The 12,170-nt window shown below is 41.0% G+C and overlaps 1 long non-coding RNA gene across 1 annotated transcript; it reads right to left on the reverse strand.

Annotated features, from left to right (window-relative positions):
- Positions 1-1,691: 1,691 nt before the first annotated feature.
- On the reverse strand, positions 1,692-10,839 carry LOC110205501 (uncharacterized). Its single transcript, XR_002323596.2, has 3 exons — positions 10,543-10,839; positions 9,097-9,258; positions 1,692-1,987 (listed from the first exon to the last, which is right to left on the reverse strand). It is a non-coding gene; the product is annotated as an uncharacterized LOC110205501 (long non-coding RNA).
- Positions 10,840-12,170: the final 1,331 nt, after the last annotated feature.

Below are 12,170 nucleotides of genomic sequence, written 5' to 3' on the forward strand. Positions count from 1 at the left end.
GAAAAGGAGGGATATTTAGGCAGAGGTAACAACTGAGTACATTCTGGGCATGGGCTCATCCTATTTGAAGGCACAGGAAATGAAATGTCAAGTGTAATGAATAGCTAATTGGTCCATTTGATGGAACTTGGAGTACTTGATTAGGAGTAAGATGAAATAGGTCGAGAAAGGTAGACTCAAGCCAAATTGTGGAATCCTTCAATGCCAGGCAGAGGACTTGGCGTTTTATCCTTGAGGCGTCAGGGAACCACTTATGGTTTTTGAATGCAGGTATGATATGGTCATACCTTGCCTTGTATTGATTTGGCAGCTATATGGAAGATAAAGAGGGAAGAAACTTGAATCAGAGAGATCACGAATTATGAAGCTATTACAACAGTCTAGGTGAGATGGGATATGAGTCTGAATTAGGGTGGAGGCCATGTGAGTGGAGAGAGGACGAAATGAAAGAGTTGTCCTGGAGGTAGAATGCACAAGGCTCAGCAATTAATTGGATATAGGGGATGAGGGACAGGAGAGAGATAAGGATGAGTCAAGTGACCAGAAGGATGATGACACCCTCAACAGAAAGAGAAACCAGAAAGAGTGATGAGTTTATGGGGAAAGATGACCAGTTCCCTTTTGGACATACTGAGTTTGAGACGCCCATGGGTCTTCTTGGTAGAGATAGCCTGCAGCCTGGTACATTGGAGAGAGATTAGCGTCATATACTATAGATCTGAAGGTCTGCTTCTAGATGATAATTTAACTAATGGGAAGGTCCACCAAGAGAAAAAGTATAGAGAGAAAGAGGCGTGGTGTAGTAGATTTGGAGTCACCAAAACCTGAGTTCAAATGCTGCCTGAGATACTACCTGTGTGACCATGGGCAGGTCATATAACAACAACGATAATAATAGCTAACATTTACATAACGCTCCATGGTTTGCAAGTCATTTTGACCTTTGTGATCTCTCTCGATCATGTAACCTCTCTCAGCCTCAGCTTCCTCAACAGCAAAATGGAGATAATTATAGCGCCTTCTTCCCAAGGTGGTTGTGAGGATTAAGTGAGAAATATGCAAAACCTCGGAGGATAACCATGCTTAAGGGAAAGAAGCCTGAGAAGGACGGGAGAAATAGGAGGAGGTCCAGAGAAGAGGGCAGCACTCCCGAAGAGAAGGGAGGAGAGAGGAGCACCTTCTAGAACCTGAAAAGAGGGAGGGGAAGACCAGCAGCAATACATCATGAGGAAGCGTGTATTAAAGACGTTCACGTTTCCCCAGAGTAAAAGAAAAGTACCCACCGCCAGACAGTGTGACCGTGGGGTGAGTAACGTAACTCCTCAGAGCCCGCGTTTCCTCCCCTGTGAATTGAGATGCTTATGCACTACTTAACTCACCTGAGGGCTGGGGTGAAGGATGCTCTGTAAAAGTGCTTGACAAGGGGCAGCTATTTTGTTTCATGGGCCCCAGCCTGGGGTTGGGGGCGGAGGGGAGGAACAAAAGGAAGGCTTGCCTGATTGGCTTCTCTTTTTGTTCCCCAGGGAGCGAGCCCGAGGTTAAGAATAGAGCTGCAGCTCAGCCTAGCAGCAACTCAAATCCTCCAGGCAGAATGGGAAATAAGGATCAGGTAACAGCCCTCTCCAGCCCACTCCCTTATCCCCCATCCCTAACCCTCCCCATACTGAAAGATTTCAATCTCCCCTGCGTAAGAGAAAAAGCCTGGCTCCGCGTCTATGCCTTTTCTCTGCTCTTAAAGTCAATGTCCTTCCATGCTAAGGTTTAGGACACACAAGGAATCCTGTAGGGCATCTCTGTTTCAGTCTTAATTGCTTAACATTATGTTACCTGCCATCTACAGCTTCTGTGTCAGACGTGGAATAGTGGTTTCAGCAAGAGGAAGCTTTTTCGAAAGGTGTTTCCTTGTGTGTGTGAGAGTCTGGTTTCCTAGAACAAATCCTGGATGTGGAGTCAGGACAGACCTACATTTGAATCCTGCCCCTAACATCTGTAAAATGGGGAGAAAGGGAAGCAAACATTTATTAAGGGCCTATTATGTACTGGGCACTTTGTAAATATTATCTCATTTGGTCCCCACAGCAACCCTGAGGCATAAGTACTCTTTACAATTGAGGAAACTGAGGCAAACTGAGGTTAAGTGATTCACCCAGTTCACACAACTAGGAAGTATCTGAGGCTGAATTCTTCCTGACTTCAAGCCCAATGCTCTATCCACAGAGCTCCCTAGCTGCCTCTGGGGATCATAATAGCTGTTGTACTTACCTTACAGGGCTCTTGTGAAGATTAAATGAGCTCTTGTTTACCAAGATCACTTTGTAAACCATGGAGGAGCGCGGCCAGTCTGCCATTATCATAGAATCACAAAACAGTCCAGTTGGAAAGGACCTTAGGAGATCATGTAGGCTGATTTTCTCATTTAACTGGTGAGGCAACTGCATCTGTATAATCCTTGGCCAGCTCGGCTAGGTCAAGACTATTTGGTTATTTCCAGGCAATCACAATTAATCTGAACAGAGAAGCCGTGACTCTAGTATGTAGAACACTAGACTAGTCAGTATTAAGACACAATTCTTGCTGATGTGAGTTTTCTGCCTCAATCTTATTTATCCATTTTTACAGCCCACCTTAGTTCCTTCAGAGTATTTTGGGATAATGATTTATTCATAGAGTCTACTATAAAACAACAGCTACAATTTATAGAATGCTTTAAGATTTATAAATGCTTTTTATCATTAGTCTCATTTGAACTTTATTTTTTTCCTGTCAACTTAACAATCTTCAACAAACACAAACATTTCAAGATAAAAGGAGCAAAAAAAAGGATTATATAAGAAACTGAAGTATTATGTGCAGTGTATATGTGTATATATTATACACATATACATATATATCTTACCAAGTTAATCACAAAATTGCTCTCTCTCTGTGTCCCCTTCTGTGTTTTTTCTTCAGTGAATTTTCAAAAATATTTTCATCTCTCAGATCCCAACTCTGATGCGTATTAGCTTTGTGATCTTGGGCTAGTCACTGAATCCCTAAGACCTGACCTGAATCCTCATCTGAAAAATGAAGATGGTCGCCCCCATGGCTATTGTCAGGAAAGCACTTTGCAAACCTTGCCATGCGGTATAAATATGTGTTCTCATTTATTTTCATAATCATTTGTGGGCAGCTTTAAGGTTTTAGTCAGAGTATTATGAAATACTAAAATTAAAATCATTTATGCTAATCCCCTTATTTTACAGATAAAGAAACTGAGACCCCAAGAACTGTTGCCCAAGTGTGAGTTGCCCAAGGTCATTGTGGATGTTTGGGGTTTGTTTTGTTTTGTTTTTGTTTTTGTTTTTGTTTTAAAGTGCAACCATTCTTCTGAATGTCAGCCAGATATGGATGTTTTATGAAGAACAGCCAGATCTCCCTCAGTCTGAGATTGCATTTACGGAAAGTGAGCTGTAATGTTTTTTTTTTATTGTGACTATTGATTGTCTAGAGTCAGGGGGTCAAGAAGAAGGAGCTCTGCACTAATGGAGGTGGGGAAGATCCCATGTCCATCAGGATGTTTGACAACCCATAAATGACTGTTCTTTTCTTTTCCAAAGAAATGAGATCAGGGTAACCAAAGCACAGAGGAGAGAAATGCACTCTTTAACTATGCTCCCAGTATAGAGGGAAAAGTCAGTCATGTCAAGCAATGGCTAATGAGATACAAAGTATATAAGAGTTTGGGGGTTTTTTTTCCATTTTCATTTTTCCTTAGTTTAAATTTAAGCTATAAGAAATATAATTATAATTTGAATGACCACATGGGGGAGACTAGGAATATGAGCTGGTTTGGTTGTATATCAGAGCCAGGGAAGAGGACAAAGCCATCAGGTTCTGTGTTCTAAGCTAGGGTTATAGGGTGTTATCAAAATTAATGGAACAAAAAATAAACTGTGTAGCCATAGTAAAGGCTATGCTGAAAGTGAATGTAAATGATGACACCCTTTACATGCTTTCCTGACAATACTCCTATGAGTTGAGCCATATAGTTATTATTGTCCGCATTTCAGAGATGAAGAAATTGAGGGTCTGAAACATGAAAGTGACTGGCCTAAGATCACAAGACTAGTAAGGATCAGAGCTGAGATTTGAGAGAGGTCACATCCTTTAACTCCATTGTTTTACAGAGGAGGAAGTGAGATACAGAGAGTAATTAGCCAAGTTATTTGGCTAAATCATCCAAGCTAATAAATGACAGAGATAAGATTAGAACTTCCCACCCACCTCACTCCAGTTCAGCCCTCTTTCTATTGTGCCTCTGCCTCTCAACAAAAACAATCAATTTAGTTAGTGACTTTTCAATCAACCAATCAATAAGCATTTATTAAGCACCTACTATGTGCCAGGCATTGTGCTAGGTGCTGAGTTTACAAATAAAAGAATAAGGCAATTCCTGCTTTCAGGGTTTACATTCTACAGGGGAGACAAGACATGTATGCATGTATAAGTATAGACAGAATAAGTTTAAAGGGAATAAATACAATATAAGGAGAGAGGGTAAGAGCATTTGGGAAGGTCAGAAAAGGTATTGTGTAGAAGGTGACCCTTACACCAGGTCTTGGAAGAAGGGAGGGTTCTGTGAAGTGGAGGTGAGGAGGGAGTGCATTCCAAGCATTAGAGATAGAAGGAAAGCACAGAGACAGATGATGTCATGTGTAAGGAACAAAGAGAAGAGCAGTTTGGATGAACCAAAGAATACAAGAAGAGGGATCATGTATAATAAGGCTAAGAAAAGAGTCAAGGTGTGAAGGCCTTTAAAAGTAAACACAGGAGTTTAGATTCAGTCCTTGATGCGATAGGGACCCATTGGAGTTCATCATGTTGGGGGGAATGGGAGATATGGTTGGAAAAATCTTTGCTAGCATGTGAAAAATCAATTGGTGTAGGGAGAGACATAGGATGGAGAAAAATTAGGAGGTCATTGCAATAGTCCAGGCAAGGAGTGATGAGGGTGGTGGCTATGTGGGTAGAGAGAAGAGGTCAAATGCAAGAAATGTTGTGAAGATAGAAATGGCAAGATTTAGCAACTTATTTTGCTATGTGGGGTGAGGAGGAGTGAGGATTTGAGGATTACACCAAGGTTCCAAGCATGGAGAACCATTAGAATGGTGGTACCCTTAATAGAAATAGGGAAATTTGGTTTTGAACATGTTGATTTTGAGCTGTCTCCAGGACATCATCCAGTTTGAAATGTCCATAGGCATGTAGCCATGTCAGACTGAAGACCAAGGGAGAGTTTGATAAGAAGGAGCCTTAGGAAAAGGTCACTGGATTTAGCAATTAGGAGACCATTGGAAACTTTGGAGGGAGCAACTTTGGTGGAATGATGAAATCAGAAACCAGTTTGCAAAGAGTTGAAGAATGAGTAAGAGAAGGAAAGGAAATAGCTTTTTCAAGGAGTCTGACTAAGAAAGGGAGCTGAGATGTAGGACAATTGCTTGAGGGGCTGATAGAGTCTAGTGAAGATTTTGTAAGGGTGATGAAGGTTTGAACATGTTGGGAGGCTACTGCTTTCAATGAGGAGACTGTGTTAGTCCTTCATTCTTGAAGAGGACCATGACATCGGAGTTGATGATATGACTTGCTATTCACTTTGATTTGAATGAGGGAGGGCTGTGCAAAGTCACCAGCCTCACTTTCTCCTCCAGAGCTATCTGGGTCCAATGGCCAGATATTCATTAGAATGACTGGAGATGGCCGCCAATGAGGAGACAGAGAAGGCTGAAGATGAGAAAGGGGGAGGGGATGTTTGAGGGAGTAATCTTCTGAAAAAGACTCAAGGGGACAGAGTCAAGGGCACATATAAAGAGGGTTAGTCTTGTCAAGGAGATGTGCCACCTCATTATCAGAGGCTGGAGGAAAGTAGGAGAGAATGGGGGATGATGTCAAGGGGTTTGGGGATGAATAAAAAGGAAGAAGAGCAAGCTCACAGAGAATGACCTCCATTTTTTCAGTAAAGAGGGGAGGTCCTCAGCAGAAAGGGTAAGGATAGGGGGAGGTATGGGTGGCTTGAGAAGAAAAGGATATAGATTCTATGGGGAGTAGGCTAGGAAAGGAATTGGAAAGGAATAAAAGGATTGATTTATAGTGAGTGCCTAACGAAGTTGGACAGCATACATTTGTAGTATACCTAGTGGTGGGAGTAATCCAGGGCTAGGATTTCACAAAGAATGAGTAGAAATAGGATAAGGAGGGAGGGGATCCAAGAGCAGAGCACATTTTTAGCCACAGTTTTAGGGAATAGGGAACTAACTGTGAGTATTTGTATAGAAGGGTTTTCTGTCTAACAGAGAAGTAAAAAACCCCCATGGGGACTTCCAACCAGAGACTGATTTGGCCATCTCTCACTGCCCACTTGTAGCTTATTAGATAGACTCTGGACCCCTGGCCTCTATCTCTCCTGTCTCTTAGCCTTGTAAATGGAAACTGATACTGCCCTTCATCCCCTACCTAATAGCTTTTATTTACTGAGTGTCTGCAATGTGCAAATGGGGTCATGGAGAGTCAGACTCCACCGAACAGCAACAAAACAACGTGCTAGCTACTTTTCTAGGAACCGTGGATGTAACCATCCACAGAATGGTCTATGCCTTCTTGGAATTTAAACTCTCGATAATTATATGGAGGAAAGGGTCAATAAATGTTATAGGGCAAGATCCAAATGAGGAATGTAACAGTCAAGCACCTCTAAGAGGAGGGAGACTTCACCTTTGGGTTGGGGTGGTCAGTGTATGGTGCTAGAGAAGCCAGGAAAAATAGAACAGGTAGGAGAGGGTCATAAAGTCATAGAATCATAGATTTAGAGCTGAAAGGGACTTTAGGGGCCACTGAATCCAACTCCCTCATTTTACAGATGAGGAAACTGAGGCCGAGAGAGTTTGGGTAAGTGACTTGTCCAGGGTCACACAGCTAGTAAACATTGTAGCAGCTAAAAAAACAAAAACGAAAACTATGCAACACAGTCGCTTGTCAATCAATTTTAACATACAGTAAAGGAATTTGTGTCTTATGTACAAGTTAATTAGACTACTATAAGATTTACAGAAGGGGGGAGGGAGGAAGTGCTCGTCAGTCTTCTTTTATGATTGGCTACATTAACAGGTACATGGGATGCATAGTAGTTGAAAATAAACTAACCACAGAGATTCAAGAGAATATAAGTGATATATGGTATAGAGAGCTAATGGCAGCTAATAACACATATCTTGAAACAGGATAAAGGGTATGGGATATTTCTGTGGATAAACATTGTCATACATTGTACTTACTCAGCAAATTACAGCAGTCCCACAATCACTTAAAACCAAGATGAAGTCAACCTAGGCTGAAAGTTAGTTAAACCCCACTGCAAAGTCTAAGCAGGATTCTTACTCAGTTCTTCCTGTCTCCAAGTCCAGCCCTCTAAGACTGTGCCATTCTCTCTCAGGTAATAGGGAAAATTAGAAGTAGTGCCCCAGGAGCCCACCCTTGCAACCAACTTCCTTGACTTGGAGGATCCCATGTCTGACTTCAAAATGGAAAGATATGAGGTCCATCCATTGCAGAATGGCCATATGGAATGTGAATGTAATCGAATCCTCTTGTGCTGAAGGAAAATATGAAAGGAATGGTATGACCCAATATAAAGTCTTCTGTTTGGCTTTGAAAGCCCATCACAACCTGATGCCTTCCTACCTTTCCAGACTTCTTATCTTTGACTCCCCTCTATGTACTCTGTGATCCAGAAATATTTGTTTCCTTGCTTTTCCTCCAACACTACACTACGTCTCCTGACTCATTATGTTACCCCCTTCTCTCTTCCCAAGATTCCTCTTACTGTCTAGAGTTCCATCCTCCTCCCACCCACCTAGGCTCCAAATGTCAGTGTCCACTTTGACTCTTCACTATCACTCATCTGTTGTCCAATCTAATGTCTATCTTCTTATATCTCTTGTGTGAGTCCCCTTGTTTTCATTCACACAACTGCCCTACTGGTGGTGTCGGTGTTGCTGGTCAGTCGTTTCAGTTACGTCCGACTCTCTGTGACTCCGTTTGGGGTTTTCTTGGCAAAGATACTGGAGTAGTTTGCCATATCCTTCCCCAACCCATTTTACAGATGTGGAAACTAAGGCAAACAGAATTAAATGACTGGCCCAGGGTCACACAGCTAGTAAGTGCCTGAGGCCAGATTTGAATTCACAAAGATGAGTCGTCCTGACTCCAGGTCCACTGTGCCACCTAGCTGCCCAATGCTGGTACAAGGCCCTAAAACCACCTCACACCTAGACTGTCCCTGCCTCAGATGTCTCCATCCTAATCCATTCGATTTCTCTAAAATGTAGTCTTTCCATGTCTCACACACCCCTCCTTACTTGATTGATTCCTGTGGCTTTTAATTACCACCAGAATCAGACAAAACGCTCAGACATTTAAAGCCCTTCCCAACCTGGTCCCTTCCTACCTTTCCAGTCTTCTTACACTATCATACTTTCCAAGTCTTCTACAATTCAGTAACCCTGGCCTTTTTAATGTTTTTCACACAGGACACTCCATCTCCCAACTGTGCCTTTTCATTGTCTGTCCCCCCCATGCCTGCTCCACCTCTGTCTCCTGGCTTCCCCACCTTCTTTCTGGACTCAACCCAAATACCACACTCTTGGAGAGGCCTCTCCCCAATGGCCTGCTAATGCCACACTGCATATATTGTGTGTGTGTGTGTATGTGTGTATATATATCTATATCTACATAGATATAGATATATATATATAGATAGATATACACATATACATATACATATATCATTGTTGGCATATTAGAATGTAAGGTCCCTGAGGGCAGGGACTGTTTTTATTTTTCTTTGTATCTCTGGAGCATTACCCAGTACCTGCATGTAGTAAACACTCAATAAATGCTTGCTAACTTGACTTGTTGACTTTCCAAGAAATCTGGGAAGACTTGTGTGAACTGATACAAAATGAGGTGAGCAGAACTGGAAGAGCAATTTAGACAATGACAACACCAAAAAAATAAACAACTATGAAAGATGTAACAACTCTGACCATGCCAATGGCCCACCATGATTCCAGAGTCCTGATGATGAAGAACATGCATTATTCACCTCCTGACAGAGAGGTGGGGGACTCAGCGATTCCTTCATTTTTTTAACTCGGCCAGTGTCTCAGTTTGCTTCACTTGACTAGTCGTATCAGTTTCAAAAGTTTCATTTTTCGTTTTTGCCTTTTAGAGTAAAGGGAAGGGGAGGAGTAAAGGAGAGAGAATAAATGTTTGTTCATTGAAAAAAAATGAAATAAAGTGGCAGTGGACACCTGTAGTATCTGTTGCTGAGGAGCCTGAGGGTAGTGGATCACTTCAGTTTGGGCATTATGAGCTTTAGTAGGGCTACGAGTGATCAGGGTTGCCGTGTAAGTCCAGCAAAAATATGGTGAGCCCCTAGGAGCAGAGGGCCACCATGCTGTTAGAAATACAGCAGATCACCGCTTCTATAGCAGTGGGTGATGGGATCAGGCCAGTAAGTGGCTACTACGCTTCTAGCCTGGAGGGATAGGGAGACCCAATTAAAAAATAATAATAATAACAATTTTTTTAATTGAATTCAACCTTTAGAAAGGAAATAATAAGAAATAGCAGGCTTTCTAGGCTTTCCTGATCATCAGAGCCCTTGCAAATTGTGAAGCTTAAACATAGTATTTGTCCTCTCCCCAAAAATAGAGTTTGTTTATCATTGCTTAGAATCAAATGCAGAGTCAACTTTCTACCTTTGAGTTGAATTATTGATCAGATTTCCCATCCCACATTGGTAAATCACCTGAATTTCATTTGGTTTATATATCCTCAAATATACAACAACCTTATTACACTAAAGCCTAGGCTTACTTTTTTTATGCCTAGTTTTATCTTTGTAAAATTACACAAGTCTGGAGACACAAATGTGAAATGGATGTGTTTTTTTTAAATGCACAATTTGTTTTGCTCTTTTGATTATCTTTTTTCTTTTTTTTTAAATCCAGGACTCATTCCAGAGATGAGATTCTGACTCTGTGACTTAGCTAAAACAACATACTTTATTTTCCTTCTCCTCATCTGATAATTATATTTTAGCTGGATTCATTCCTAGTCCCTATTTTCCTGTGCAGCTCCACATCTTTCTGTTAAACCAGTTGGGACATTAATTAGAGAAAAGCCTAACCATTTCCCCCTAATTTTGTTAGCTGCCAGCCCCATCCCCCTTTCACCTTTGTTCCTTTAAACCTACTGCTCCCTGATGAGTTTCCAGAACCAGCTGCTCAAGGGATGGAATTGAATTTTGTACTAAAACATTGCTTCTTCACTGAGAAGTCTATATTAGTATTCGTTGGACCCAAAGTCTACCTGCTCTCTCTCCTACTTAGGTTGTTGTTCATAAACAATGAACACTGAGAGAAAGAAGGGAGAGCAGAGAGTAATCACATCACCACTGAGCTGAGGCTGTGTGACTAATGGAATGAATTGCTTTTGGCTTACGGTTTCAGGAGTTTTCGGGTTTTGCTGTGTAATGATGATGACCACATTCATTCCCGAAAAAAAGAGATGAAAAAAAATTCATCTTCCCCCATTCTTTGCACAGGTGAGGACCACAGGTAGGGAAAATTGCATATAATGTGACATATGGTCGATGCACTGGTTAGTTTTGCTGACCTCTTCTTGTTCCTTTTGTTTGTAATATAGGATGGCTCTCTGGGCAGGAGAAGGAGGGATACATTTTGAAATGAATGTGATACAGAAACAGAAAAATCTATAAAAATGTTCTAAAGCCTTTAGTGGTTTGTCTGATCTTGAAAATAACTTTGCATGAAATAGACCGATTCAATTACATAAAATTTAAAAGCTTTTACATGAACAAAATTAACTCAGAATAAAAGAAACTGTTGAGTAGAAAAAAACCACTGATAAAAGTCAGATTCCAAAATACAGTTTTATGTATACATCAATATGTATAAATATGTATTTTGTGTGTGCACATACTTTTCGTGTGTGTTCATATGAAATATATGTATAATACATATATGTGTTTTATCTATGTTCCTATATCCCCTTCCTGGCTCTGCTCCTGACATTCTGGACTTCAAAACTATGCATTAGTAGCTATCTCACATTGAAATTTCCCTCAGAATTTGGGGCCTCCTTACCCTGGAACATCCAACCACTTCTGTAGCCTTCAAGCCCTGGAATATCCCTCTGCCAGGCTTATTCCTCCTCTTGGAGTGGTGAGTTCTTCTTGGAGCCTTCCATTTTATGCGGTGGCTCAAGCTAGCTAGTCTTCATTCCCTTCCTAGCTCTGCTCCTGATTTCCCAGACTTCAAAACCAGCTTTCTCATTGATACCCTCATCTCCCACTTACCAATCCCTCCTTGCTTTTCAACTCCCTTTTGTCTATGGTCTTCCCCCATTAGCTTCTTTGGGATGGGGTGGGGGTGTCTTAAATCCTTTCTTCCTTCCTTCCTTCCTTCCTTCTCTCTTCCTCCCTTCTTTCTTAATTTTTTTCCTAAAGGGAATTTACACGAATGCATAAGACCAAGAACAATTCCCCAATAGATCAGGGGTTAAAGGATATGAACAAATAGTTTTCAAAAAAACTCCAAATTATCAACAACCTAGTGAAAGAAACATGCTCTAAATCAGAGGGATCAAATGCTCCGACTACAGACCACCAGGGCCAGCAAAACTCCCACGTAGTGCCCAAACCAGATTAAAATATTATGGGAAATGTTTAACAAAATAAAAATATAATACAACACAGATAATGTCGATTTGTGGTTTTCTAAGTTTATGTGTGGTCCTTTTCTATTTGAATTTGATACCTCTGCTCTAAATCACTCTAAAAGTAAAAGAAATTCAAATCAAAACAGTTTTGAATTGGAAAGAGTCAGTGTTAAGGGGGCTGTAGAAAGATATACACTGTTAGTAGAACTGTGAATTAGTATAGCCATTTGGGAAAGCAATGTATAGTTAACATTAAAAAAAAAGTAACTAAACTGTTCATACCTTTTGACCCAGAGATCTCACTTCTCAGTATATATCCCAAAGAGGTAAATGACTAAAAGGGAAAAAAAATCCAATATATATGAAAATATTAATGGCAACTTTTTTGT

The sequence above is a fragment of the Phascolarctos cinereus genome, unplaced genomic scaffold (assembly GCF_003287225.1).
Source record: "Phascolarctos cinereus isolate Bilbo 61053 unplaced genomic scaffold, phaCin_HiC Scaffold_5;HRSCAF=322, whole genome shotgun sequence".
NCBI lineage: Eukaryota > Metazoa > Chordata > Mammalia > Diprotodontia > Phascolarctidae > Phascolarctos > Phascolarctos cinereus.